The sequence below is a fragment of the Ambystoma mexicanum genome, chromosome 5q (assembly GCF_040938575.1).
Source record: "Ambystoma mexicanum isolate Mex_15411 chromosome 5q, UKY_AmexF1_1, whole genome shotgun sequence".
NCBI lineage: Eukaryota > Metazoa > Chordata > Amphibia > Caudata > Ambystomatidae > Ambystoma > Ambystoma mexicanum.
The window spans coordinates 52746325-52771497 of NC_090933.1; the positions used below are offsets into that span (position 1 = coordinate 52746325).

At 44.2% G+C, this 25173-nt stretch overlaps 1 protein-coding gene across 1 annotated transcript in view; it reads left to right on the forward strand.

Annotated features, from left to right (window-relative positions):
- Positions 1–25173, forward strand: part of TMEM170B (transmembrane protein 170B) — a 267443-nt gene that overhangs the window by 44004 nt on the left and 198266 nt on the right. The window lies entirely within an intron of this gene.

Sequence of the window (25173 nt, forward strand, 5' to 3'; positions counted from 1 at the left end):
TCACCAGTTTCAGAGTCTATATCAATTATGATCTTCATCCCAATTGCTTTTTTGGCTGTCTTCTTGCATTGTCCCAAGATGACCCTTATTAGACGGAATCCTAGCAATACAAACACTCATATTGCTCCAAGCATTTGCCAGCCAGTTTGGAATCCACATCAATAAAGAACAAAACCAATCCTCTCCTGCTGTCTCATCAACTTAATCCTCCATTTTCGTAAGCAGGGTCGTCAGCATGGTTATCGCTTCTGTCAGGGTTCCATTTCCTACACCATGAGATGATATGAACGTACAGCAAGAAGGCCCGATCTTGGTGCACACGCCTCCTTCCATTGCTGTAATCAAGTTTAGGATATATCTTTTCTGTAGGGTCATCAGTCTGATGGCTCTTAATTCTTCTGTGATCGCATAACTCCTTTTATTGTTGCATTCATAGTCTTCAGCAGCTCCCATCTTGTAATCTGCAGCCACTTGGCGTTTACTGCAGCTTGAAGTCTTGTCAAGAATATGGCAGTCATTATTATTGCCATCTTGCTGAACAGTTTATGCTCATCTGGAATATTGTCATAGGCCTCCATTGATTTTTCAGGGAAATTGCTTCTCTTCTGCCGATGGAGGTTAAGCGACCTCTTCTTCCTCAGGTGTTCATCCATTTTTGGAAATTCATCAATCTGAAGGCCACTTTGGGGGATCACCAGTGCTGGACCATGTATCATTACCATGGAACATATGCCTCCCCAACTCTTAGGCAACTGCATGGAGGCTCTAGATCCACAGGCCCAATATCGGTCCATCAATACTGCAGTTCCTCCCTTCATTCCTGGACTCGGTTTTCTCCAACCAGGACCAGGCCATCATTCCTGAAGCATGTTGTGGCATTCCTTGGTGGTATTATAGATTCAGGTCCTGCTTCTATGTAGACCCATGTGAGTAACTTCGAGTACTTGGCCCACGATACTAGGCATTTGTCACTCACTATCTGCACTATGCTTGCTGATTCTTTCTTTAATAGATGTGCAGGGCAAGCCAATAGTCCTTCGTCCCATCCCGTACTGGTAATAACACGCCCATATATTACTAGCTGAGGCCTCTCCACATCTTGGCTCTCCTTGTTTTTCACTAATTTGTGAGCAATTCAGCTTCTTCATCTGGACAACCTTTATTCGTTCTCCAATCTGGTATTGATACATTGGCTTCTTGCTTGTCCATTTTCCATCCTCCTTATTTCACATAGGTGTCTTCATATGGGAATGCTAATTTTGATTGCCATCGTAACATAGTCCATGTTCCTTGAAATTGTCCTCCGGTTTGTGCATGCTGTTAGATGACTGAGGCAGTTTGCATCATGTATAGACATTTCTCTGGCAATACATGTTCTTGCTGCATTCATGGCATACCGTATTATTGAACAAACCTAGCGGCTTTCGTTTGACCTTCTTTTGCTCACCTCTTTCATGTGCTGGTACTATAGTTTATTCTTTAAATGTATCAAATTTTCAAGATGCATATTAATACCATTATGGGTCTTCTCAACATCTCTTTTAAATTGAAATGGATCCTTAGTTATATTATAAAACAGGCTGTCTGAACATTTAGTGGGGCCAATAATAGATGTTTCCTTAGCACCCTCCTTATCTGCATTACTTTTTAAAACATTAAAACATGTTGAAATGCCATAATAATAAGGAGAAAAACACAAATCATAACACCAAATGATATCACCATCAATATTCCATGAAAACCTATTGACTTTATAGATGGTAGTGAATCTCTGAAATGTGAAAGCCTCTCCATTTTGTGTTCACATTAATATGCAAGGATCTTTTTTTTTATCACGTTTATATCAGAAACTGTAATATAGTTGCAATTCTCACTTTCCAAACAATGCAGTTATTCTTGGGGTCTTTGAAAAACCTAATAATAGTTACTCCTCTTTGTATTAGGGCTGGATGAACTGTAATATTTAAGACAAAATAGAATACAAGAGTGTGTGTGTTATTGTTATAATAGGTAGCATAAACGATGAGCGATACTCTTCTTTTTTTCTTCAAACTCCAGATTTTGTTCACATTGTCCTTTTTATCCTATCTAAAAAAGTTCCAGGGTAGCTGCAAGTCTATTTTTCTATGTAACATTTTGAGAAACGTTCAACCTTAGTCTATGGTGCTTGTGTGCACTTTGTTTTCCTTCTCGTTTGAGTCAGCATGCATAGAACTACTTCTCTTGCTTCACTTGGATGGGTCAGTACATGCAGAACTACTTCTCTTGATTCACTGCGGGCTGTTGCAGGAGGGTTTGGTGTTTCGCCTTTGAATGGTTTGATGTCGCGTAGGTGCAGCCACGCTCTCATCCCTTTTAATTTGACAGCGGTGGAGCTAACTTCTTCCACTTCATATGGCCCCTCAAAGCAGGGCGTACTCTAGGTGCGTACACAGTTGCTTACCAGCACCTGGTCGCCTGGATAGAAATGTGGGGGTTTTATCAATTCTTCTCTTTCAAGATGTTGATTGTCTTTATGAATTCTTTTTGACCGCTACCTCTGGTTCTTGATCGTTTGAGGCATGAAAGAAACACTTGCAATCGTTGTTAGGTAATCGTGCATCTCATCACCTAATGCCTTTGCTCCACTGTGGGCATCAGTTCTTGCCCTAGTTGGAGTAGCAAGTGGGGTTCTCATACAATGTCCAGTCACCAACTCCTGAGGTGGTCTGAGCTATGCTGATTTCTTAGGGCATATGGGGCAAAGGGTAGGCAATGTAGCCATCCCTTTTTCAGAGTCCTCTTCAACTTGGCTATGCGTTCCTTTAATAATCCGTTTTATCTCTCACAGACTCCATTCGCCTGTGGGTGATAAGCTGATGAAAACTTATGTTTGACACCCAATAGGATAACCATCTGTTCAAATAATTCATTTACAAAATGCAGTCCATTTTCAGACTGCAAAATCTCGCACACACCCCACCTGGGGAACACCTCACGTACAAGGAACTTGGCTGCACACGAGGCATCGGGGACATTCTACGACCAGCATATCTGTAGCCGTTTCATGTCTGCAGCATATCCACATAATCTATATGTAGAAAATGGACCCCTTGGTCTCCAGAATTGCTCCTCTTACGGTTCGCAAAGTGCGCCCTGCGATACATTTCTGGCACATAATGCAATTTACAATGAACTGTGCCACATGCTCTAAAAGATTGGGTGAGAACCACTCCTCTGCTATTGTAGCAGCAAGACTATCTCTTGAGTTGCGTGTTCTGGGTAGTGAAGTTGCTCCAATGTTACTCTCAATAATGCTAGAGGCATAACTAGCTTTCCAGTGCTATCCTGTCTCCATATTGCCTCACCAGGGGATAAGGAACACCCTCACTTTCTCCATAAATCCTGTTCTTCTTGTGGGGCTCAACCTTGTATCTCAATTAACTGGACAACAGACAGCATGTTAAAGCCCTCCTTTGCTAACATGCATCATCCTGTCATTTCTTTAACCTCTTCTATTTTCAAACTAGATATGGGTGGATAATAGGCTGCTTTTTTGGCCTCTACGTCTGCTCTTTTAGCATGCGCTGAGCATTTTACGACTGCTAGGGTCAATGGAAGTCTTAATGTTTCGATAAGCCTATCTAATAGTGTTGCCTGTTGCACTGGAGTTGCATCTGCGTGGAGGAAGCCCCTTTTTTTCCAGCATGACAAACCTGCGTGCACCATTGACGTCACATGGGCGGAGTCAGAGTACACAGTCACTTCCTTATCCTCAAAGCTTCACATTGCTTCTATGAGTGCCACTAATTCTGCAGCCTGTGCTTAGTAAATCGAGGACAACCTTGCACATGTCACTACCTACAATTAATTCACCCTCTCAGTTTTACTACTGTTGATCCAGTATGCCTCTCTCCAGTTGTCTGGTCAATTCTTGAAGATCCATCAATAAAAATACCTCCCACCCCATTTTCACTAACTTGGAGGATTTCATTATAATTCTCAGTGTCCTATCCTACTAGTTCTGCCATAAACGTTGCTTGATTTACTCTCTTACATCTAACAATTTTAATCGCTGTGTTGGAAATAATCACCTCCTATCCTGATGCTCTTTGTGTGGTCAATGTACTTTTGGGCTCCTCTAAAATCTCAAATAATGCATGCTCTACAAATTGAACACCCAATTGTTATGCTTGAAGCCTTTTCAACTGTGAATGCAGCAGCAGCTAAAGATGGCTCACAGGTACAGTGTCCCTTCATAACTGAATCTAAAATCCCACTGTAACATGCCAATGGTTTGTGTCCATGTTCTAATGCCTTCTGTGTAAGGACATGCTTTCATGACTTCTCCATTGAATGAGAAAATAAATACAATTCTTCATTTTAATCTGGGATACCCAACAAAGCGGCTGTACTGATTGCCTTTTTTTTATTCTTCAAAACCTTCAGGTAACCCATCTATCTATGTTACTGTGCTTTTGTCCACCTGTGCTATTTTAAGTACTTTTAAAAGTGATTAACTATATGTACTGTAATCCAAAACCCAGGCCCTGCAATAGTTACATAAGCCTAGAAACTGTTGCATTTCCCTCGCTGTTCTAGGTGCTACGGTTTTCATCATTTCTTCTGCTCTCACAGGTGTCACTTTTCTCCCTTTGTGAGATATCAAATGTCATATGCGCAAGACCTCTTCCTGACAATATTGTAACTTCACCTTATCTATCTTGTATCCTTTCTTTCAGAGTATAGTCCTGAGTCTTCTCTGCATCTTTCTTCTCTCTCACTTCACAGCAAAATGCCATCCACGTACTTGATTATTGTACTTTAGAGTTGGATGTTACCCAGGCCCATCTGGAGAACTCTGTTAAAGATTGAAGCGGATGCACAGTACCCCTACCCCTGGGGCAAACATGTATGTTTCCGGCGGGTATTTCTATAAGAAAAGGAAGTTAAATCTTGTGAGCCTTCATGAAGGGGAATCGAAAAGAATGCAGTTTCAAATCTATAACTGTGAAATATTTGGCCTTAGATGGGATGTTACACAGTATTCTCGCATGAATTGGAACTGAAGGAAACTTTACTTTGAATATATTGTTTAGGGGACTACGGTCCTGTATAAATATCCACAACACCCCCCCCCCCCCCCCCCCTTTGATTTCCTGACAGGGTGCTCAGCAGTGTTACAGACTCTGATGGCACTAATATGCCTTTCTTCATTAAAGTGGAAATGGTCTCAAATATACCTTCATCCACCTCTCTGGACACTGGATTTTGCTTTGCTCATGGTAAAAGGTCTCCTGGTTTTAGTTTAATTTTAACTGCACCTATCCCTTTTAAATAGACCCACATCATATGGGCTTGTGGTCCATAACATCTCTGCCACCTTCTCTATGTCTTCCTGAAAGAATGACTTCTTTTTACCAATGCCTTTTTTATGCAGTGTTTCTATGTTCTTAACTTTAATCCAATAAGTGATTTATAAAAACACTAGTTCATCATCTGAATAATCTTCTCTAAACAGTTCTTCATTTGTCAAATCTGTCAGCCTATATCCTTCACTGAGGGCTATCACTGTCCTCCATACTCTTCCTTCATCATCTGTCCCATGAAGCATCACCTTTTCTTCTCTGACCACTGCTGCTTCTAACTCTAAGGGGATCATCTGCCCTTCCTCATCATCTGGTCTAAACAAGAATTTATCAGGTATTCTCAATATTTTACCCACCAATCTTGCTAACCATGATAATAAGATAGTCACTCCATGATAGTCGCTCTGTGGTCTGTCCTATTGTGGGTATACATTAATCCCCGTACCTGTGAATGGATCTCCTCCTTTCCCAGTCACACTTCCCAATTTGGGTGCTGGTGCTTGTTGTGCTGTGGGGGTCATGTTCCATTGTGGTACCATAGTCTGCTGGGTCTGTGCTTGCTGCGGTTGTACCTGTGATTGCCCTTGCAGTACTTGCATTTGCAGCAGCACCTGCTGCATTTGTTGGACTTGCGGTGCATATGTCTGAGCCAGCGTGTGATCTTGTCATGATATTCCTGTGGCTCTGTATTATATTGTGGGTCATACCCCCCCCTTGGTGTTTGCTAATTCTGTTGCATGTCTCCTGCGCTTCTGCATGTCCTAGCTTCCTAGCTATATGTCCCATTCTTCCGCAATTCCAACATTGTTGCCGCTGTCTGCCATTAAATCCTCCTCTTCCTTGAGGGCTTTGAAATCCACGTTGCCCTACTTCTCTAGGCCCATTCCCTCTTCCTCTTGGCCAAAAGTTGTACCAACTCTGGTCTGTGGGATATCCTGTGTTATTTTGCTGCCCTGATTGCATCTCTTGTGTCACCCCTCCTTCATAACTAGTCCTTGACATTAAATATGATCAAATAATGCTACCGTTTTATCTCGTGGTACGCGAGTCTCCTGCTGCCACCTATCTTGAATATAAGCAACAGGATCTTCATCCTCCCCCACTTTCCGAGTTATAATCGCCCCCATGTCTGATGTATCGGGGTGTTGCACTCGGAGCACACGCCATACCTCTGCTCTGCAAATATTAAATGACGCTCCATTGTGTGCCGTGTTGTGCACAGTCACACATGCGTATCCTGCTAGTTTCCAAATGTCATCGGCTCTCACCCCTAGGATAACTGCTAGAAAGCCTTTTATGTCGCTTATAACACGCGTCATTCCCGATGTCATTCTCTCTAAATCATAAAACCAGATTCCGACACCAGAATTCAAACTCATCAATTTAAATCTTAAATTGTCTTTATCCATCTGTGGCCACGGTATATATTGTGGTCGTCTTCCTCCCTTCTCCAGTAATGGGAATTGTGAAAATCCCAGTCCATAAACATACTTGCCTACACTTCTTGTCTTCAGGTTGGGGCTAGCCTTGCCCGTTTGTCTCCTTCCTGGTAATGATCCTAATCTGCTTACATATGGTGGGGATACATCCCCTGTAATGCGTATTCAGGCTTGTGGCCACTCCGTATATGGTGTCAGTTCTGGTGTTCTCTCTTTAGGGTCCTCCAAATCTGACCATTTTACCCCTTTTTCTACACAATTCTTTTGAAAACCTCCATGCAGCATTTCTTCGCGCCCTCTCATTCTTCTCCCTTTCTTCGTCTGACATCATTAGGCTCCAACTCGTGTGACTGTTGTCCTTTTCCGTTTCATCAACCTATTTACAGACAACGTTCCGTACTAGTCTGTTATGACGCCATTTAATCTTCCTTCAGTTCCCCTTAATAGGAATCCCTCAAGTTGTTGAAGTGCCTTTTATAATTTTGCTTGTAACATGTTTGCTTTTTGTGATGTTTATTGGGTTTATATGTGAAAAGTTCCTTTTGAACTAGAACACATTAATACATTTAAAAAAATAAAAATAGGGATCCCTATTCGTTCTCTTGGGTTCTATGCCCGTCTTTATCCCTCATTTACCTGTATAAATTCCCAAGTCTTTGCACTATGTCTTCTGTGTCCTGCCTATCGGCTCGTTCTGATCTCAGCATTCCCTGCAGCTCCAAACATAAATAGTGTGTCCCCTGTAAGAAACTCATGGTGGCAACAGTAAAGACAGACAAGTGAGCACAGTTCAAGGGTGTTGATTGAACAATTAATGCAGGGTGGAAAAAGGCCTAAGATAAACCTAAGTATAAGGTGGGAGCAAGCGTCGACCATCAAATTAAAAATAAGGCAGTCCTAGTGGCGTCGTGTCAAAATAAAAGGACCTATAGTAAGAAAAACCTATTGCAAATTACTTACAACTAAGTATAGAAAGAGTGTGGGATATGATTTCAATAAAGAAAAGAGGTGTTCCAAATAATAAGTCGGGTTGTGATTGCTAGGGGTCTCCCTTCACCACCTTTTCAGCGCAGGACAAAGTGGGACCTTGGAGAACAGCACAGGCTCGAGCCTTCTCATCACGAGCCGACAGTTCTGTTCCAGCTATAGGGTTCTTCGATGGAAAAGTCTCTTTGCATTTAAAAGTCTCTTGCCTTCGAGGCGTGATGTATCCAACAAACAGTACAAACAAAAAGTTCCTTTCCACAGTTCACATTGGGTGATGGCTTCACCTCTGGTTCCCCTTCTTCCGGGTGCTGACCCCTCATGTATCGTATTCAACCGATCAGTTGAACAGTTAATTTGATGACATCTCACCCCTGGATCTCCCTCGACCGGGCTCCCACCCTCTTGACAATGGGCACAATTCACTTCCCCTCGTCTTACAATACCTCTTTCACAAGTTTTAAGGTCTTTTTAAACAGTACTTCAGGCTTCGTCTCTGATTGTCGGCTACTCTTTTTCCAGGTTCACTTTCGCCAACTTCTACAAACAGTTCTGCCATCTTCCCATTTGAGTTTTCTACCTTCTCTCCCTCTTGTTCGTTCTTTAGATTTGCCTTTGAATGGTAAGGAAACATTTCTGGAATCCTATTTTTGCTAGAAAGGATTTCTAGGCCTTTTGATGTTCTATGAGAAGATATTTCTCCTAAGGTTTCATCTTCTCTTTGGGTAGTTGTCTCTAACTAGAGTTCCCTGGGTCTTTAATTTTCTAAGCTTCCTAGATTTCTATCTTTTACAAATGTTCTTTTCCTTTTTGAATGAATTTGTGAGGAATTGTTCTAGCGAAGGGATGTTCTGCTTCCTTCGCCAAGGGTACGGAGAGGTTAGGGAGATTTGCAACTGTGGTATTACTGGATTTAAATCTTCTGGGAAACAGGGATGGTCTATCTGAGCCTTGTCCAACCTGTTAGGGCTTTGAGTGGTTTCCCTAGATGGAGAATTCCACAAGCTCTCATATACAAAAGTTCCCAGTATTTTACCTCTGTGAATCCTTCTTGGAATGATAGAAAAACTGAGTATGCTAACGTTGATTTCATCTCCACACGATAGAAGTGGAAATACATCTATACCCATTTCCTTGTAGGGTATGATTGATATTTTTATTTTTTATTTCTATTGCTCTCGTACACAAGTGTTTCAGAGCGTGACAAGGCAAGGGAGGGGAACAGGGGAGAACAAAACAGTGATCTTACTAGGCCCAGTGACATTGAGAACGTGCATGGGAGAGAGGGAGGGGACAAGTGCATGTAGGAGGGAGAAGTGGAAAGTGCGAAGCAGAGGAGAAACAGATAAATAACAATAAATACATAATAAAGGCAACAAACAGTGGTAATGCAGCCAGCAATTTGCAAGTGCTAGGTTTAAGGCAGCAGATAGGGTAGGTCTAATAAGTGCAGGAAGAAAAATGGGGGGGGTTGTATGGGTACAGATACAGACCCCAGTGCAAGGGGTGGCCCGGAGGCAGTGCGGGAGGGTGGCAGGGTGAGCAGGTACCTGGGCCGAAGGACAGAGGGTGGCCAGGTGCACAGTGCCAAGAGTATCACATATATGGCTGAGGTGGTAGAGCAGCCTATTTGTAAATCTAGAGACTACAATTTTGTCCCTCTCTGATATCAAATAGTCTTGGACACCAGAGGAAATAACTATTTCCCTCTACTGTATCTCATTCGGGGGCATGGCCTGGGGTTTTAAAGGATGAAAAGCAACCCCCAGCTTAAAGGTGGATTCCCTGTGTGGTTGATCAACTTTCTCAGGGTTGGCTTTCTTTGAACTTGGGTCTCCGCAGGGGGTAAGGTCCCCAATTTGTTTCAGTTGAGCCATATCACATCCCTGACACCATATGTATGGAACTCATGGTGGGAACAGTAAAGACAGACACAAGTGATCACAGTTCAAGTGTGTTTTTTGAACAATTAATGTAGGGTGGAAAAACGGCTAAGCTAAACCTAAATATAAGATGGGAGCAAGCGTCGACCATCAAAAATAAGGAAGTCGTCGTGGCGTTGTGCCAAAATAAAAGGGCCTATACTAAGAAAAACCTATTGCCAGTTCCTTACAACTAAGTATATAAAGAGTGTGGGATAGGGTTTCAATAAAAGAAAAGAAGTGTTCCAAATAATAAATCGGGATGTGATTGTTAGGGGTCTCCCTTCCCCATGTTTTCAGCACGGGACAAGGTGGGACCTTAGAGAGCATAGCACACACTCCAGCCTTCTCGGCACGAGCCAACAGTTCCGTTCCAACTATCCGGTTCTTTGATGGTAAAGTCTCTTTGCATTTAAAAGTCTTTTGCCTTTGAGGCCTGATGTATCCAACAAACAAATACAAACGAAAAGTTCCTTTCCACAGTTAGCGTTGGGTGATGGCATCACCCCTGGATCCCCCTCTTCCGGGCACCGACCCCTCATGTATCGTATTCAACCAATCAATTGAACAGTTCCTTTCTCAATTAACTTTGGGTGATGACTTCTCACCCTTGGATCTCTCTCAACCGGGCTCAGACTCACTTGACATGGGAGACAATTCACTGCCCCTCGTCTTCCAATACCTCTTACTTTTACGAGTTTTAGGGTATTTTTAAACAGTACTTCAGGCTTTGTCTCTGATTGTCGTCCTCCCTCTTCCGGGTTCACTTTTGCTAACTTCTACAAACGGTTCACTGTATTTCAGAACTTTGGACTTCGCCTCTTTTTGTTAGCCTCCCTTTGCCGGGTTTACTCTTGCCAACCTTTTACCATACAGTTCACTATGGGACTTTAGACTTCGAACCGTCTTGCTAGCATCCCTCCACCGGGTTCACTTCTTGCCAACTTTAACATAATGTTCATACACTCATTTCATCAAACAGGATTAATTTCTCTTTGCTTCGCAATCATCTGTAGGTCAATGACTTTCGAAGGTATAGAGGATTTTACAAGACCGCTGTATGACAACGTCAACCTCTTTTCGCCTCTTTCCAAGGGCTTCTTGTTACAGTAGTTTCTATCTTTGGGTAATCACCCAGAGTTTCCTACTTGAGCACCCATGTGGTGCCATACTCCTCTGTTGTTGGTTTTCTCCCTCGTTCCTCAAACGTATCTTTAAACGTTAAAATTAGCTGTTGGCTATTTATTGTTCCACCCAGTTCGGTTTCCTATCTTCTCCCATCGACTCACTGGCTGTGATGAACTGCTTGCCTTTCTTTATCCTTGAAGTGAAGGTGAGATTTGCGAGATCCGGGAGAATAACTTCAGGTTTCTCCCCCACCACCCCATGATGACAAATCAATTTCAATCGTCAATACTTTCATTCTGTTATTTGATTCTTTTTTTTAATCAAATATACCACACGGATCAGTTGGCACAGGCACCATCATATAATCCCAAAAAGGAAATATTTTAACTGCTTACTTTTTTATTTAAAAATCTATGCAATGATATTCTGTTTTCTCCTTCGTTTACACTTGCTATCAAGTTTTATCATCTTGTTCGTTTATTTATTTATATAGTCTCTTCTTGATGTATATATTAATTTCCTTTCATTTTTTTTCCTTCCTGATTGACGTCAATCTCCAAATGTTCACCATATCTCTTTAATTTTTTACTATCGTTTTTTATTTATTAGTCTAGACACAACAATAGTTTTATATTGAAAAATATTTAATCCCACACGTGCACTTTTTCATTTTTACTGTGTAGACCTTCCTTTACTATTTTAGTAAATGTATCCATTCTCTGTTTCATTCCGTTTTGGAGTTTGATATGCACTCTTGTGTGGGCCTTGCCTTATGAATCCTGAACACCCCTATTTAGAGTCTTTGCTTTAGTGCGTACCCTTCTGTCGCCTTGGAACCAGGGTATCTACTCCGTCTCTTTATAATCGCCCCAAAGAATCCTGTTACTTTTTATACCTATTATTTACAACAGAATCCCTTCTCATTATTTTTGCCACCTTCGTTGTTCTACTTACATCTGTGACTCTTCTCAAATCCCTCGGCATCGACTCTCCCACAAGAGATCAGTTCGCCTTCAGTACACACAGCACCTGTGGGGAACTGACAGGAATTTCATCAAAGGGGAAGCTGCCAGCCAACTCCTCTTGCATGTGACTCTGACCGCTGATGTCTACAGGAAGCTGCATGGTCTTCTGGCTAATGGCGGAGCAGCCAAGCGTCTGGGGGTCTGGATTTGGCCTAGGCCACATTAGACTCTGTTAGGCAAAGTTTGTATGCAGTACCTTGTGGGACCACTACACACAACTCTGACTACAGGTATAGGAAACCCAACCTTTGTTATAAGCATGTACTACACGGTTTTGGTAGCGTGTTGAGCAGCTAGGCTTATCTCAAGAGGGGTCAATGTGAGCTGTAGTGGAGTTACACAGAGATTCACAGTTACAGGTATTCAAATAAACTCTTACACTCAAGGTTACCTGCATAAACAATTATTAATGTATTCATCAGTCAGTTAGAATAAGCCTTCTTTAGAAGGGAGCAATATAATAGTAACACACAAATGCACTTCAATACTGTACACTCTTAGTTTCTAAATCAGTAAATACCCTTTTGGGCTGGCCCACAGACACAACCAACACCCACAGGTGACTTAAATAACTAGGGTCCTGGGGACATTAATATCTTACTGTTGGCATTTAGAATACTCTTAGAAGTTGGTAAAATGCAAAGGTAATTAGAACAACAAGAGAACACAAATTTTCTTCAGCAGGCAAATACTGTTGGATCCTCCAAGAAGAGTTATACAATTCAATAGGCTAAGCCAAAGTCAATGAGCAAAAGTATTGGATAGGATGAAGCACTTCTGGTAAGTAAATAGAAAAGTCTTTGCACACGTTTTTAGGAGTCTTTGATGGAAAGAAGAATCAAATGTAGGGCCACAAGCTGATTAGACTTGTGAGTTGTAGAAGTTGCAACCACTCTACAGTAAGAGGTAAGTTTTCTCCGACTTTTTACAGTACCTTAGAAATGAAGAAAAGATGCAGCTGATGACCTCTGTTCCTGTGCAGCTCTGCAGATCTCACTGTTCCTGGGCCTCAGTCGTGGGGACACCTGCAATGTACCGAGATGGTCAAAACTTGCAACCGGCAAACTTTACTTTCAGTGGCTGTTCAGTGTTTCAGCTCCTCGTGTCTACCGTAAATAGCAACATCACAGTTCCTGGCTGTCGAGATGGACTTTCCTTGCTTCTGAGGTCCTGCACTCTGTTGAGGGGGCCCAAGCTTGGTCAGCCCTGCTTCCTGGGAGTCCGGACGATCTTCAAGAAGCTCTAGGCCGGCTTAAAAGCAATGCACACAATCTGGTGTTCCTCTCTCTGGCTATACAGTTTCCAGCAGCAACTCTGTGGAAATTCAACCAGCTCTGAGATGGATGTCCAGGTGTCTTACTTTGGAGTTGATTGGTCCCACCAACTCAAGGGGAGAAGTCGTCCGTGCAGGGGCTTCTCTGTCGATGCAAACCTGGTGTTTTGCCACTGCTGCAGGGCTTCACCGGGCAAACCAACGGTCCAGGAGTTGCAGCAGGTGTCCTCTTCAAGTTCTTTTTCCATTCCTTCGTCCAGTGGTCAACTCTGCCTTCCAAGCCAAAAGACTCACCTTTTATTCAGTTCTCTCCCATTCATTCCAGCCTAGCTGTCAGTCACCCAGCAGGGTGGCTGTCCTTGCCGAACAGATAGCCGGCCAATCACTACAGAGTGCATTTGGGTCTCCTAGGAGACTAAGCACAAGGAGCTTCGGGCACCTCCCTCACTTCCTGCTTACCGCAGACACCCTGGAGCCAGAGGTGGGCTTCACTCGTGAATCCTGCCAAAGGCAAAATTAACAAAGAGACCAAACCTGGTTTGGCGTGCAGAGTAAACATCAAGAAGGACCTTTCCACAAAGAAATGGCGAAAAAAGAAGACTGGGGGCCATTTTGTCAGATGGCTCCCATGGGTGCTTTACTGTAGCTGCGAAAGTATCCCGCGGTAAAGGCACACCATGGTAGTTCAAACGAAACCACTGCCACCAGCCATTCAGCTAGACAAAGCTAGAATGGCTGGTGCTAGACAAAGGGGATACCTCCAGCATTCTATTGTAAGATAGTGTGTGTTGGGTCTAGCAAGTTACAATGGTACGTAAAGTCAATTTCACTTTACTGCTCTTGGAAACAGTAGTTTATCGAAGAGAAGGTATTATAAACCTTTGGGAAATCTGAGAGACTTCCCTGTGTCACTGCACTGAAGGTGCTGTGTGACACAATGTAAAAGATGATGCCTATGGAGTTGGTCAGATTCCACAACCAAAAGAAACACAGTTTTCAAAATCACAATAAAATACATGAGAGAGTGGGGAAAAAGGGTCACACTCTCTCCAGGTAAAAAAATAAAATCAAGTCCTCAAAATCCAGCAAAGTTGTTGGGGGTCTCTAAGGTGGAGGGAATTGGCACATTTCTGAGAAATCTCCCTAACCAACTGAAACCATCCGCTCTGCTACCAGAATGTGCTCTAGCACATTGCAGAGTCTTTTGTGCTAGATGGAATTACAAATAATGATCTCAGACCAAATAATCTGACAGACTCAAGGAATATGGCAAAGTACTACTTTATTCTCATTTAATAAAGTAAGGAGACCTGACAAACATGCACACTCACAACTAACCTCGATTATGCAAAGGTCTTATACCCCAATGTGTGTCATCCATTACGTCCTTCTACCTGACAAAATACAAAACCTATAGAGGAAAGGGGTTGGTTAAGGAACCTATCTACTTAGAGAACATATAAGGATTAGTGCATCATGGCTACCCTTTATCTGTAGGGCACGCCTTGAACTACCTCTACATACGTATAGCACTGATTATAGTGGACAAAATAGCAGTGGATTGGTATATGCAACATTGTTTGTTAGGTTGTCCCTCAAACCCATTGATTGGTTGGCATTCAATCCCAACCTTGGACTTTCGACTCTTTCGACAAAGCAACGAGTTGGTGATAGATCTCTTCCTTCCGCTGGGGCCCTCCCTCTGGAGCAGCCTCCCTGCCTCCCTGCCTCTCTGAAACTTGAGGAGAACTATCTCTGGAAGCACCTCAAGACCTTCCTCTTTGCTTCTGCTTTCTCTCCTACTCTACCCTGCTGATCTCCTGGGTGAAACTGAAACTGCACTGGTTACCTGGCTACCCTCTGATCTCGGGCCAAGGTCCCCTCCCCACCAGTTGCACACTTGAACTGCCCCCCCTGGCAACCCTTGCACTCTAGGGCTATTTCTGTATCCCTACAGCCCCCTCCCAGCACTTGACACCTGATATCTGCACTTACCCTTGCACTTGCCTGCCAGCTGGCTGGACCTTTTTTTTTAACTGTTATCATATATGTACTGCACTGCCCCTCAACTCTCCCCCACACTTTCCCCTCACCCTTTCCCCCTCCCTGTGCACTTGTGCGATCTCAATGTCACCTGGCCTAGTAAGATTGTTGTCTCTGTCTTCCCTCTGTTCCCCCTCCCTTGCCTCGTCGCACCTTGAAACACTTGTGAATAGGCGCGTTATAAATGCCATATCATATCTTTAGCAGCACGTACGTGAAACAAAACGTAGGTGTTTGCATCACGTCATACTACTCCCTGTTTTCCCAGTTACTCCATCTCTCATCGGTCAGCCATAAGCCAAAGTAGCCAAAGTCTTCCGTTGTAGTTGACCTTGTTGACTGCTCACTGCCCTGGAATATTCAAGGGAGTGTGAGCACACCCCTATCTTCACTGAGGCTCTAATGAATAGCCCTTCTTTTCGACGTCAGAGCCACGTGTGAAGAAACCACAAATTTGTCCATATCAGCCTTCTATTTACTGCTATTTGATTTAATTGTGCTGGGTGTTATTGCTCCTCTTCGTCTCTAGAGACTTGCTCACTCTCTCATATGAACTTTGTACACTTTTAATTGACCAACAGTTGGCTCATGGAGATGGTTTCTTCTTCTTCTTCTTCAATTTATGAGGAATGTCTCACATTTAGAGGTTATCCATGTAAGCTCTGTACTTATTCATTAAAACTAGCATCCTTAATTCTGGGCCATCCTTGACTCATTGTCAGCTGTGCATACAGAGCTTTTTTCTCACGTCTACTGATTCTGCCGCCTGGGCCTGTCTCTGAGGTAGCTTGGTTGAATTCAACATGAGCCAGCGTCCATTTTCCTATTATGGCGACCCTATCCACGTTATATATTCCTCTATAGCCAGCCTCTTTTTGTTTCCTTGCTACCATGCGTTACTGCAGATTTACAGTTATTGGCCATTACGTTACTTCATCTGCTTTGTATTCACTTTTACTTTAACTTTGGGTACATGTTTCTCTTGGTGCTTCAGTTATATTGTTACTCTTCAGTATGTTCATATCATTTCAGCATAGGTTCATATATCTTCTTTATGAGATCACTTTGCCATTGTCAGATTTCAGGTAACTTTCCATGACGTCCATGGGTGCGTGCCGACATCCTTCCATACTTTCAGTGTGAGGGTACTTTCGATTTGACTGTTTTAGTGCATAACCTCTCTCATACACTAAATGCGGTATGGGAACAATACAGTAGGGGCCTAGTGTGGGCCTACAAGTCCCAGCATGCAATGGGAAAAAACAGAACTGGTTGAGTTGTCACGTATGACACAGGTCAACTTAGCAGCTCTGCAATGTCAATAGTACAATTACATAAACATCACATTATACAAATATTGAGTTCAAAATATTGAGTGGTAAAACATCTACAATGCACTTATATTATAACGAAGAATCCAATGGCAGTATGTTTGAATGCAAAGAGTCATTAAATATCTTTAAAACATTTGAAGTTAGGTAAATGGTAACTTCATTTTTTTCTGTGTGCTATGCTTAAAACTCCACTTATGAGTGTGTGTATAGTATAAATGTTATTTTTTACCTATCATTCTTTTACTGACTGCCACACTTACAAACATACAAACATTCCATGTAAACAATGCATTCTTCTTTTTGGCCCAATTGTACTTTACCCAGCCCTGAAAATAAAATGAAATGCATGCCTCAATATATATCATCTACACCTGGTCTTTACAATTAACTTTGACTTGGGAAGAAATCCTGTTTCCCTGAACTCTTTCCTTCCATTTCCATGTAGCTAGAGCTAATGCTACTTTCACCTCCCCTGTACAACTCCTTGCCCTCCGTCAGGCCTCCACCTAACCCGTCCTCTTCTTGTGGTTAACATATTTTTGCAACGTACGCTTTGTATTTTGCTTTCAAAACATGTTAATTAATGTATGGGGCACCAATGGTCCAGGGATGAATATCGGTTTCTAAACCCTCAGTCAGCCCTACACCTCCAGTACACCAGAAGGGATCCAAACAGTTTGGAAACACAAGCAAATGATAAACCTCCATGTCCAATTTTGGTGATGTGGTCGGAACAACAGGCTTGTCTCCGAAAGGTTGTCCATAGTTGGTTAGGTGCAACACAGCGAAAATACAATTATTACCAAATGATAAAAGGGATTGTCCCGTCAAGGTTGTATGAAAATATTTACTTTATTATTATCAAAACAAACGGTTGTAGCACATTACAAAATACAACCCACCCTGTAAATGAATACAGAAGAGAGCTTCAAAGAAGGAAAAGGGATGCACTATGGATTCTGACATGAGGGTAGTTGGTATAGTAAATAATCACAACAGCTCAAGGATACCGTTTCTGCACAAATGGATTAATGGGTCATAAAATGCCACTAACGGCCTTCTGAGAAGGACCAGGGGGACAGGACCACAATGCACCTTGTGCTGTAGGGGTTCTTGGTGCTTGAGCGGGTTGAGTCGGTTTCAGGGCGCGTTGCTGCTTCTGCGACAGAGTTCAAGAGGGGAGACAGCTGTAGGTATCAGTTGGCAGGCAGTTCAGCGAGCGAAGCTAGACGGACGGCTGCAGTCCGACCTACATGGCGGCTCAGTGTCAGGAATCGTCTCAGTGCTGGTTGGCAGTTCTGAAGTACTGTTTCGAGGTATCTCGGACGGCTTTAGAGACTGCAGTGTAACAACAGTCATCAGTGCAGTCAGTTGCAGCTCGAGGAGCTCGACTGGCTCGAAAATGTCCTTTAAGGCGGACGTCAGTAGATGCTTGTTGATGCACTTCTATCTTCTTCACTGGGCTTGTGTCGTCCTTTAAGGCGGATGGCCCAAAGCTTAGGAGAGTGTTGCAGGCAGCTGTCTTGTCCTTGTTTTGTTTCAGAGACTCTCTGGCACTTCTCACCTAGGAAGCTTGCTGCAGAGTTTAGCAGGGCATGCTGTGTGCTGGTTGGGTAGCGGTTCTGGAGCTGCTGGAGGGTCCTCTGGATTCAGTATCTCCCTCTGTTCCCTGGGAGATGTTTAGGGGAGGGATCTTGCTTCCTTTTCTGGCGGAAGATGTAAGGCAGACTGTTGTAAGGAAGGCATGGTATAAACAGTAAGACGGACACAAGTGATCACAGTTCAAAGGTGCTTATTGAACTTTAACAAGGGTGTGATAACCGCCTATCTAAATTTACAGATGGGAGCAAGCTACGAACATCAAATAATAATAATGCAGTCCTAGTGGAGTCTCGTCAAAATAAAGGGGCCTATACTAAAAAAACAAACCTATTACCAATCCTTACCGCTGAACATACATAGTGAGGCGTAGTGTTCATGAAAAAAGTGTTCACAAAATGATATGTCGGGATGGTTTAGCCCATTGGCCTCCCTTCCCCATGTTTTCAGCACGTGACAAGGAGGATCACTCGAGCAAAGCACACACTGTGGCTTCTTCGGCACTAGGACACAGTTCCATTACCAACATCAAGGGCTTCTGTGATGCAAGTCTCTTTGCTTTTCCAAAGCCTCTTGAATCAGAGGGCATGATGTACAAGAACAAAATAAACACAAAGTTCCTCTCCTCTTTTGAGTGTTCAATTCAGGTATCTCTCCCTGGATACCCTGCAGCCGGGCTCAGAACCTTTTTTTATATCGCAGTCCGCAATGTGGATCCCCCTCTTCCGGGCTCAGACCCCCTTTTCCAATGTTTAGAGAATACTGTTTCTCGTATGACTCGCGGTCCACCCTGGATCTCCCTCAGCCGGGCTCCGATCTTTTCTTCGCCCCAATTAGTCTCCCTCAGCTGGGCTCGGACCAATTGTAGCACGCATTCAACTATCGAAGACTTTCGAATGTGCACAGGATTTAGCTTGACCCGTTTCAGGACCACTTCGACTTTCAATAGTTGCCAATTAATTTGGGAACCTGACAAAGACCTTCAAGTGAGCACCCATGTGGCGCTGGACCACTTTGTCTATGGTATCTTATTTGGCCTCCCAAAGTTCAGTCACTCCTCTCGTTTTCAATCCTATTTGCGTTGTTCGTCACATATGTTTTACATGCTATTCTCTTTAGATTTCTTCATACAATGTTGCTGCTTGCAACCTTGGTTCTAACAAACGCAGTCTCTCCGACTCACCGGCTGTGCTGTCTTTACTGGTGCGGTTTTGTTGTACGAGCCAAGGACTGTACCGCAGCGGCAGCCGCTCTTCCCCCACATTGATTATCGTTGCGGGAGAGCCCCGGGTACTTCTGACACACAATATAGGGTTGTTCAGCTTTAGTTCCCGGTCTTTGGTTTCTTCCTTTCCAATAACTTTCTCTTTGTATTAAACTGCACTCTTGCAACAGCTGTTTCCTCGTGTGCTTTGCCTCGTTCAGAGTGTGCTTTCATGCTCCGCCTTTTTATCCGTCTGTGGAAGTGTGATGGAAGTCAGGTTTGTTTAATGATCAGTAATTGCCTGCCATTGCCTCACCATTGTATTGGGACATGTCATGTATACGGCTCTGGTGTTAGTCCGTTTTTGCTCATGGTGAGCCGTCCGTGAGAAAGTGTTCATGTCGGGAAAGGGGGGCGGGAGGGTTGATTTCCTAGGTATCCTACCTAGTAGGATGGGGAAAGGTTGTTATAGGGAAGGGGATACCGTGTCTCACCTTTCCGGAATCCCAGATCCTTCATCCAGGTGATACCCCCCTACACTGGTCCACCCCCAGGAACTGTATCCAAAAGCGATGGCTGTGTCCTGACCACTTGGATGACAGATCCCCGGGGACTAGCGGGTGAGATACCTTCAGGTTTCTCACACTGTACCTTCAGCCAGGGTCCAATGCTGAGTTCTTCTGGTTACTCCTTGCAAAGTCTTCAGATCTGCCAAAAGAGGGTCTCAGCCCTCTTCTAAATCCAAATGGACCACAGGGATTGGTGCAGGCTAAGACTACCTTAATAGACCAATCCTGTGTCCCCACCAACAATCTCCTGATGTGTGAGCTCATACCCAGAGTGCATTGCAACAGTAAAGGTAAAGGGGTGAAAACATGTATTACTAAATCCCACCCATCTTCCAGTCTGTTGTGGATGAAAGGGTCCCTCTGGTTAATGGAGATTCCTGTGATTCCTGATTAAAGCGACAGATCTCCCTTGAAGCTGAGATGAGACCAGACTTTCTGGCTCCTGCAAACCACATACTCCTTCCTTCCGAATGGGGTCCCCCCGCAGGGATGACTATTGTAAACGCGCAGTCCCAGACATGACATTTCACTGTCAATTGATACTAGGGGGCTGGAGATGGCTTCAGGCTGACACAGTTGCATATGAAAGGTTGTTGGGGTTTCCTGTCTACTTTGTTAGCCTCTGCAGCCAGGCCCCATGTGTGCCTAGTTGAATTACTCTGTGATTAGTATGTCACTTTCAGTAGCTACGGGGCTCAACAAAAGGACGGGGCCGATCCAAGTAGCCTTTGTTAGTTAATTAGGCTGGCCATGGCAGGGGAAGGTTTGCCCCACCCCAGCTCCCTTTGGGAGCTGCATTGTGTACTCCTCCTGTCATATCCCAACTAAATATGACATGGGGTACTGTGCCTGTAGGCTGCGTCCACCCAAAGTACACAGGTCTATGCATATGTTGTGCAGTGAACATAGGAAAATGCGTGTGGATTAGCCCCACAAATTTTCCGGAGGTTGATCTACCATCATTCAATTTCATTTAAATTTTCATAAAGCCTAGGCGAGCGCACACCCACTGTACGGATGGCTGAATTCCTCACATAATGTAGCTTTTATTTGGTAGCTTTGTTTTGCTAATAGCTTGTTCTGACACTGGGTCTATTTACGTGTACGGCGGTGGAATTACTGCCATTTTTCCTGCTCCGCCATGCTACAAGTTTGGCCCTAGAGTTGGGGATTTAATCTCAAGCATATTGCTGGAGATAAATCCTCCAACTTTCCCAAAAAATATCGGCAGAATTACTGCAGCAGTAATTCTGCCGAAATCACTAATGGAGTCCTATGGACCCCAAATTAATTGGGACTAACGCCGCCTCCACCACTTGTAATCCGGCTGAAATTCCGTCGGACCAAGTGGTGGCAGCGGTAATTCTGTTGGGCAGTATTCTGGCTGATTACCACTGGAATACCACCCAACTCGTTATTATGATCTAATATTTTTGATATGTAGCATGACTTGCTAAACAAACATTGGAGCATGATCTACCCGTCTGACAGACTCAAATGCATGAGGTATGGGAAGGTCTAGAGTTTAAATAGAGAGCAACAGAAAGCTTGGATACATGAAATCAAGTTATAACACCTTTATTTGTCATGAGCAATAGGTTAGGGTACAGACTACTGCCTATAAACATAAGGAAAGTTGCAACAAAAATAGTATGACTTACTCAGCTTGCCTAGGAAATAACTGACTAGGAAGGAAAGAACACTACTGTAGGGGACAGTTGCTGGTTTCCTTCAGACGTTTCGGCTCCACTCTGGCAAGGATCCAAACTCCTGGCCTATGGGTAGCTTACTTTGGGGGAGCACTCCTACAGTAATGGGTTGGGTGAACTCCTAAGGTTCCTAGAACCGGGGGTCTGTAATCCTTGCTCTCCGTATGTTTTGGATTTCAACCCCCATTAGGCCTATCTAGCCTAGTCAATGTTGAGGGATCCTGGGAGGCATCACCTAAAACATCTGGAAGCTGCAGGTTGTAGACACCTGTCCTAGTGGGAAGCAAGGTAGAGCCCAAGAGGGAGACATTTCCAATATAACCGCAAAAGATGGAAGGAAGAAACGAAGGGCTAATTCAAGAAGCGGTTTGTTCTTGGCCCAATGTCCGTTCCCAAGGCTGCCACACCAGTCCCTGGGTGTCACCCCCTAGAAACTGGTACTTTCGAAGCCTCTCACTCAAAAGGAAGCTTTAAGTCCCCACAACACACTTGTTTGTCTTCCTTTTTTTTTATGTTCCTGGTGTGGGGATTACATCACCCACAGTCTCTACTTGGATCGCAACTCTCGAGCGGCCAGCAAGTATTCCTTTGTTCTTGCTTCGACTAAGAGCATGTTGCACCATTTGGAGCAAGCTTGGAGACCCTCTCCAACACCAAGAAGATGCAGTTCCCTGGCTACCTCTGAATTTTGATTACTCCTCGTCACAGGGTACAGCTTCTGTTTCCAGTGGATGCAACACAGCCACAAGTCTGGCACATTCTCTGTTGGGCCTGCTCCTGCCTATAGGGGTTCTTCTCTGCTCTTTTGCAGATAGGGTTTACTTGGTTCCAGATTCTTACTTAGTCCTGTGAATATAACGCCCAACTTGCTTTTCACTCTAGGGCGTATATATTCTCATCCGGGCGTATAGGACCAGCTAGCTTTTAACTTTTGTACGCAATGCTAGTGATAAAGAACCCCACTTGCTTGCATGCTTTATCTGGCCCTCTTGCCATGGATCCCTTTTGAGTTTCTTGTGTCCCAGGCCACAGACAGCCTTGTGGATGATGTAGAGGGATTTTAAATTAATCTGTGCCGCAACCGGGAGCCAGTGAAGAGTTTTTGGGGCAGGAGAGATACGGTCCCTGGGCTTACAGAAGGTAGATTCAGGAGAAGGCTATTGCAGTAGTCAAGCCTAGAGATAACCAGGGCTCGGGTAACATTGAGCTTCTTGGGGAAAGTGAGAAAAGGTAGAATTGCTTTCAGAAGGGAGAGTTGAAAGTGGGACTTCTTGGCAATGTCCTGAATGTGAGGGAGGAAGGAGAGAGAGAGAGGAGTTGAAGATGACTCCAAGGTTTTCTGACTTCAGAGGAAGGAACAGGGGGAGAACCCATTAGAGGATGGCCAGAGTGAGGTGGGAAAAAGAGGGAGCAGGGGTCCCAATGGGAATTATCTACTCTGGCATTGAGGTGGAGATTGCTGGAAGTACACCAGGACTGGATGGCAGATAGGCAGTTGGGGATGATGGAAGATGCAAGAGGGTCAGCAGGGAGTTTGAAAAAGAGTTGTCATATGCAGAAGGTGCCCGTAATAACTTGGGCTGAACGGTCAGGTTAAGAAGGAAGTAAGCCAGTCCAGTGCCCGCTCCGAGATATCAAGGGTTTCATGGAGTCGTTTTATGAGGATGGAATGGTTTACCGTATTGAAGGCAAAGGAGAGATATAGTAGGATGAGGAAAGCTGGAGTATTCGAGTCCAGAGATGCAAGCAGTTCTTCACAGGTGTTCAGAAGAGCAGTTTCCGTGCCTGTGGATGCTCGGAACCCAGATTGAGGGTAGTGGAGACCACCAACAAGTTCAGTGTTTGAGGTAAGTTGTAGAAAGACCAGCTTCTCCAGCAGTTTCCCAAGGAAGAGGATGATAGAAATAGGGCGGTAGTTGGCTGGACAGGTAGGGTCTGCTGAAGGTTTTTTTTCAGTAGGCGGCACACAAGGGAGAGCTTGAGGGAGGATGGGTAAGTTCCAGTGGCATAAGAGTGATTGCGAATATCAGCGAGTGTAGGAGCAAGAGAGTCAATGTTTCCTTGATGGTTCTGCAGGAGCAAGGGGAAACATGTTTGGAAGAGACCTTCATGGAACGGCCATCTCTGCTGACTTCTTCAGGTGTGATGGGAGAAGGAGGAGAGAAGGAAGAAGGAGGGTGAGAAGCCATAGGAGGCGAGGGAGGGAGTGAATGAGGGTGGGGTTGTGCGGGATGGTAGCAACGGTGCTCAGGATGTCCAGAGTTTTTGTGGTAAAGTGTGTGGCCAGTGCGTTGCAGATGGCCTGGGATGGAAGAGGTGAGGAGGAGCCTGCAGAAGGGTTGGCTAGTTCCCTGCAGATTTTAAAGAGTTCAGCCGTGTTGTTGGATGCACTTGATACCCGTGCCTGGATGTGAGCCCTTTTCTTTGGATTGGATGGATGGAGAGTCTGTATTGACTTTGGAGCAGGCGGTAGGCCAGTTTGTCAGAGGGTGATCCTGAGGTTTCCCACTTCTGTTCGTACCAGGTGTTACATTTGAAGGTGGGTTTCAGGCAGATCCTCATGACGGGGGCAAGAATGTCAATGGTTTTGGTAGTGGCCAAATGGAGGTTGATCTGAGCAAAGTCTGTGGGTGAGGGAGAAGCGGGATGAAGTTGGATGCAAAGGCAGAAGCTTAATCGGATGGATGTTCATGAACGAAGTTGGCAGGGCTTTTGGAGGGGCGGTCAAAGGGCTGAGGGGAATAAAGTGCTAGGAGAGGAGGAGGAGGGGGGGCGGCACTCCTGGTTTCCATTCCGGGAGGTGTCCTGCATCCGGCCCGTTGCCTGGGTTAGTTATGGTTTGGTCTGTCCGGCATTATTTTGGCAGGATGGGACTAGGCCAGGGGAGCTCTGATGCCATGCATCTCTACGCTACTCTGCCCATCACGTAACCCCTCAACTAACTAAAATATCCATTTGTACCCTTTAGGGATATTAGTTATTTTCTTAATTGTACACGTCGTAGTTTTTGTGTAGGTTTAACTTTTGACATCACTTCCTGTGGTGTTATCAGGGTTACAGGACATGTGATGTCACTTTCTGTGATTATCCGGTGCAAGATGCGACTTCTGCTACCCCTGCCATTTGAGTGAATTGATGTCTCTGGTCGCCACGGGTAGCAAGTGTTCCTCATGGTAATCTCCTTGTTACCCATACAAATAGTAGTGCCTCTGCTACCCTTGGTTACAGGGGCACTGCCAGAAACTCTCCGATGTGATGCCATACTGGATAACCTGTACTCCATTAAGCCAGCAAGCTATTTTTGCTTTTTTTTTCAAAAAAAAGTTATTTTGAAAAACAAAACGGACAGCATTACATTGTTATATGGAGCTACACACAAGCAATGACGAGTGGAAACAGCATAGTTAACCATACCAACAGTAATTGACACCTTATACTGTCCTTCACGATAAATCTCAGGTACAGGAATCAACCAAGATCCTCACCGCTGATCAATGTCTTGCCTCTCTTCTCGAGCCAAATATTTGTGGAACGAAGCTCAAATGTCCTTAGGTCGGTGGCCCGGGCTGCTGTGGCAACAAAGGCCTCTTCCCTTT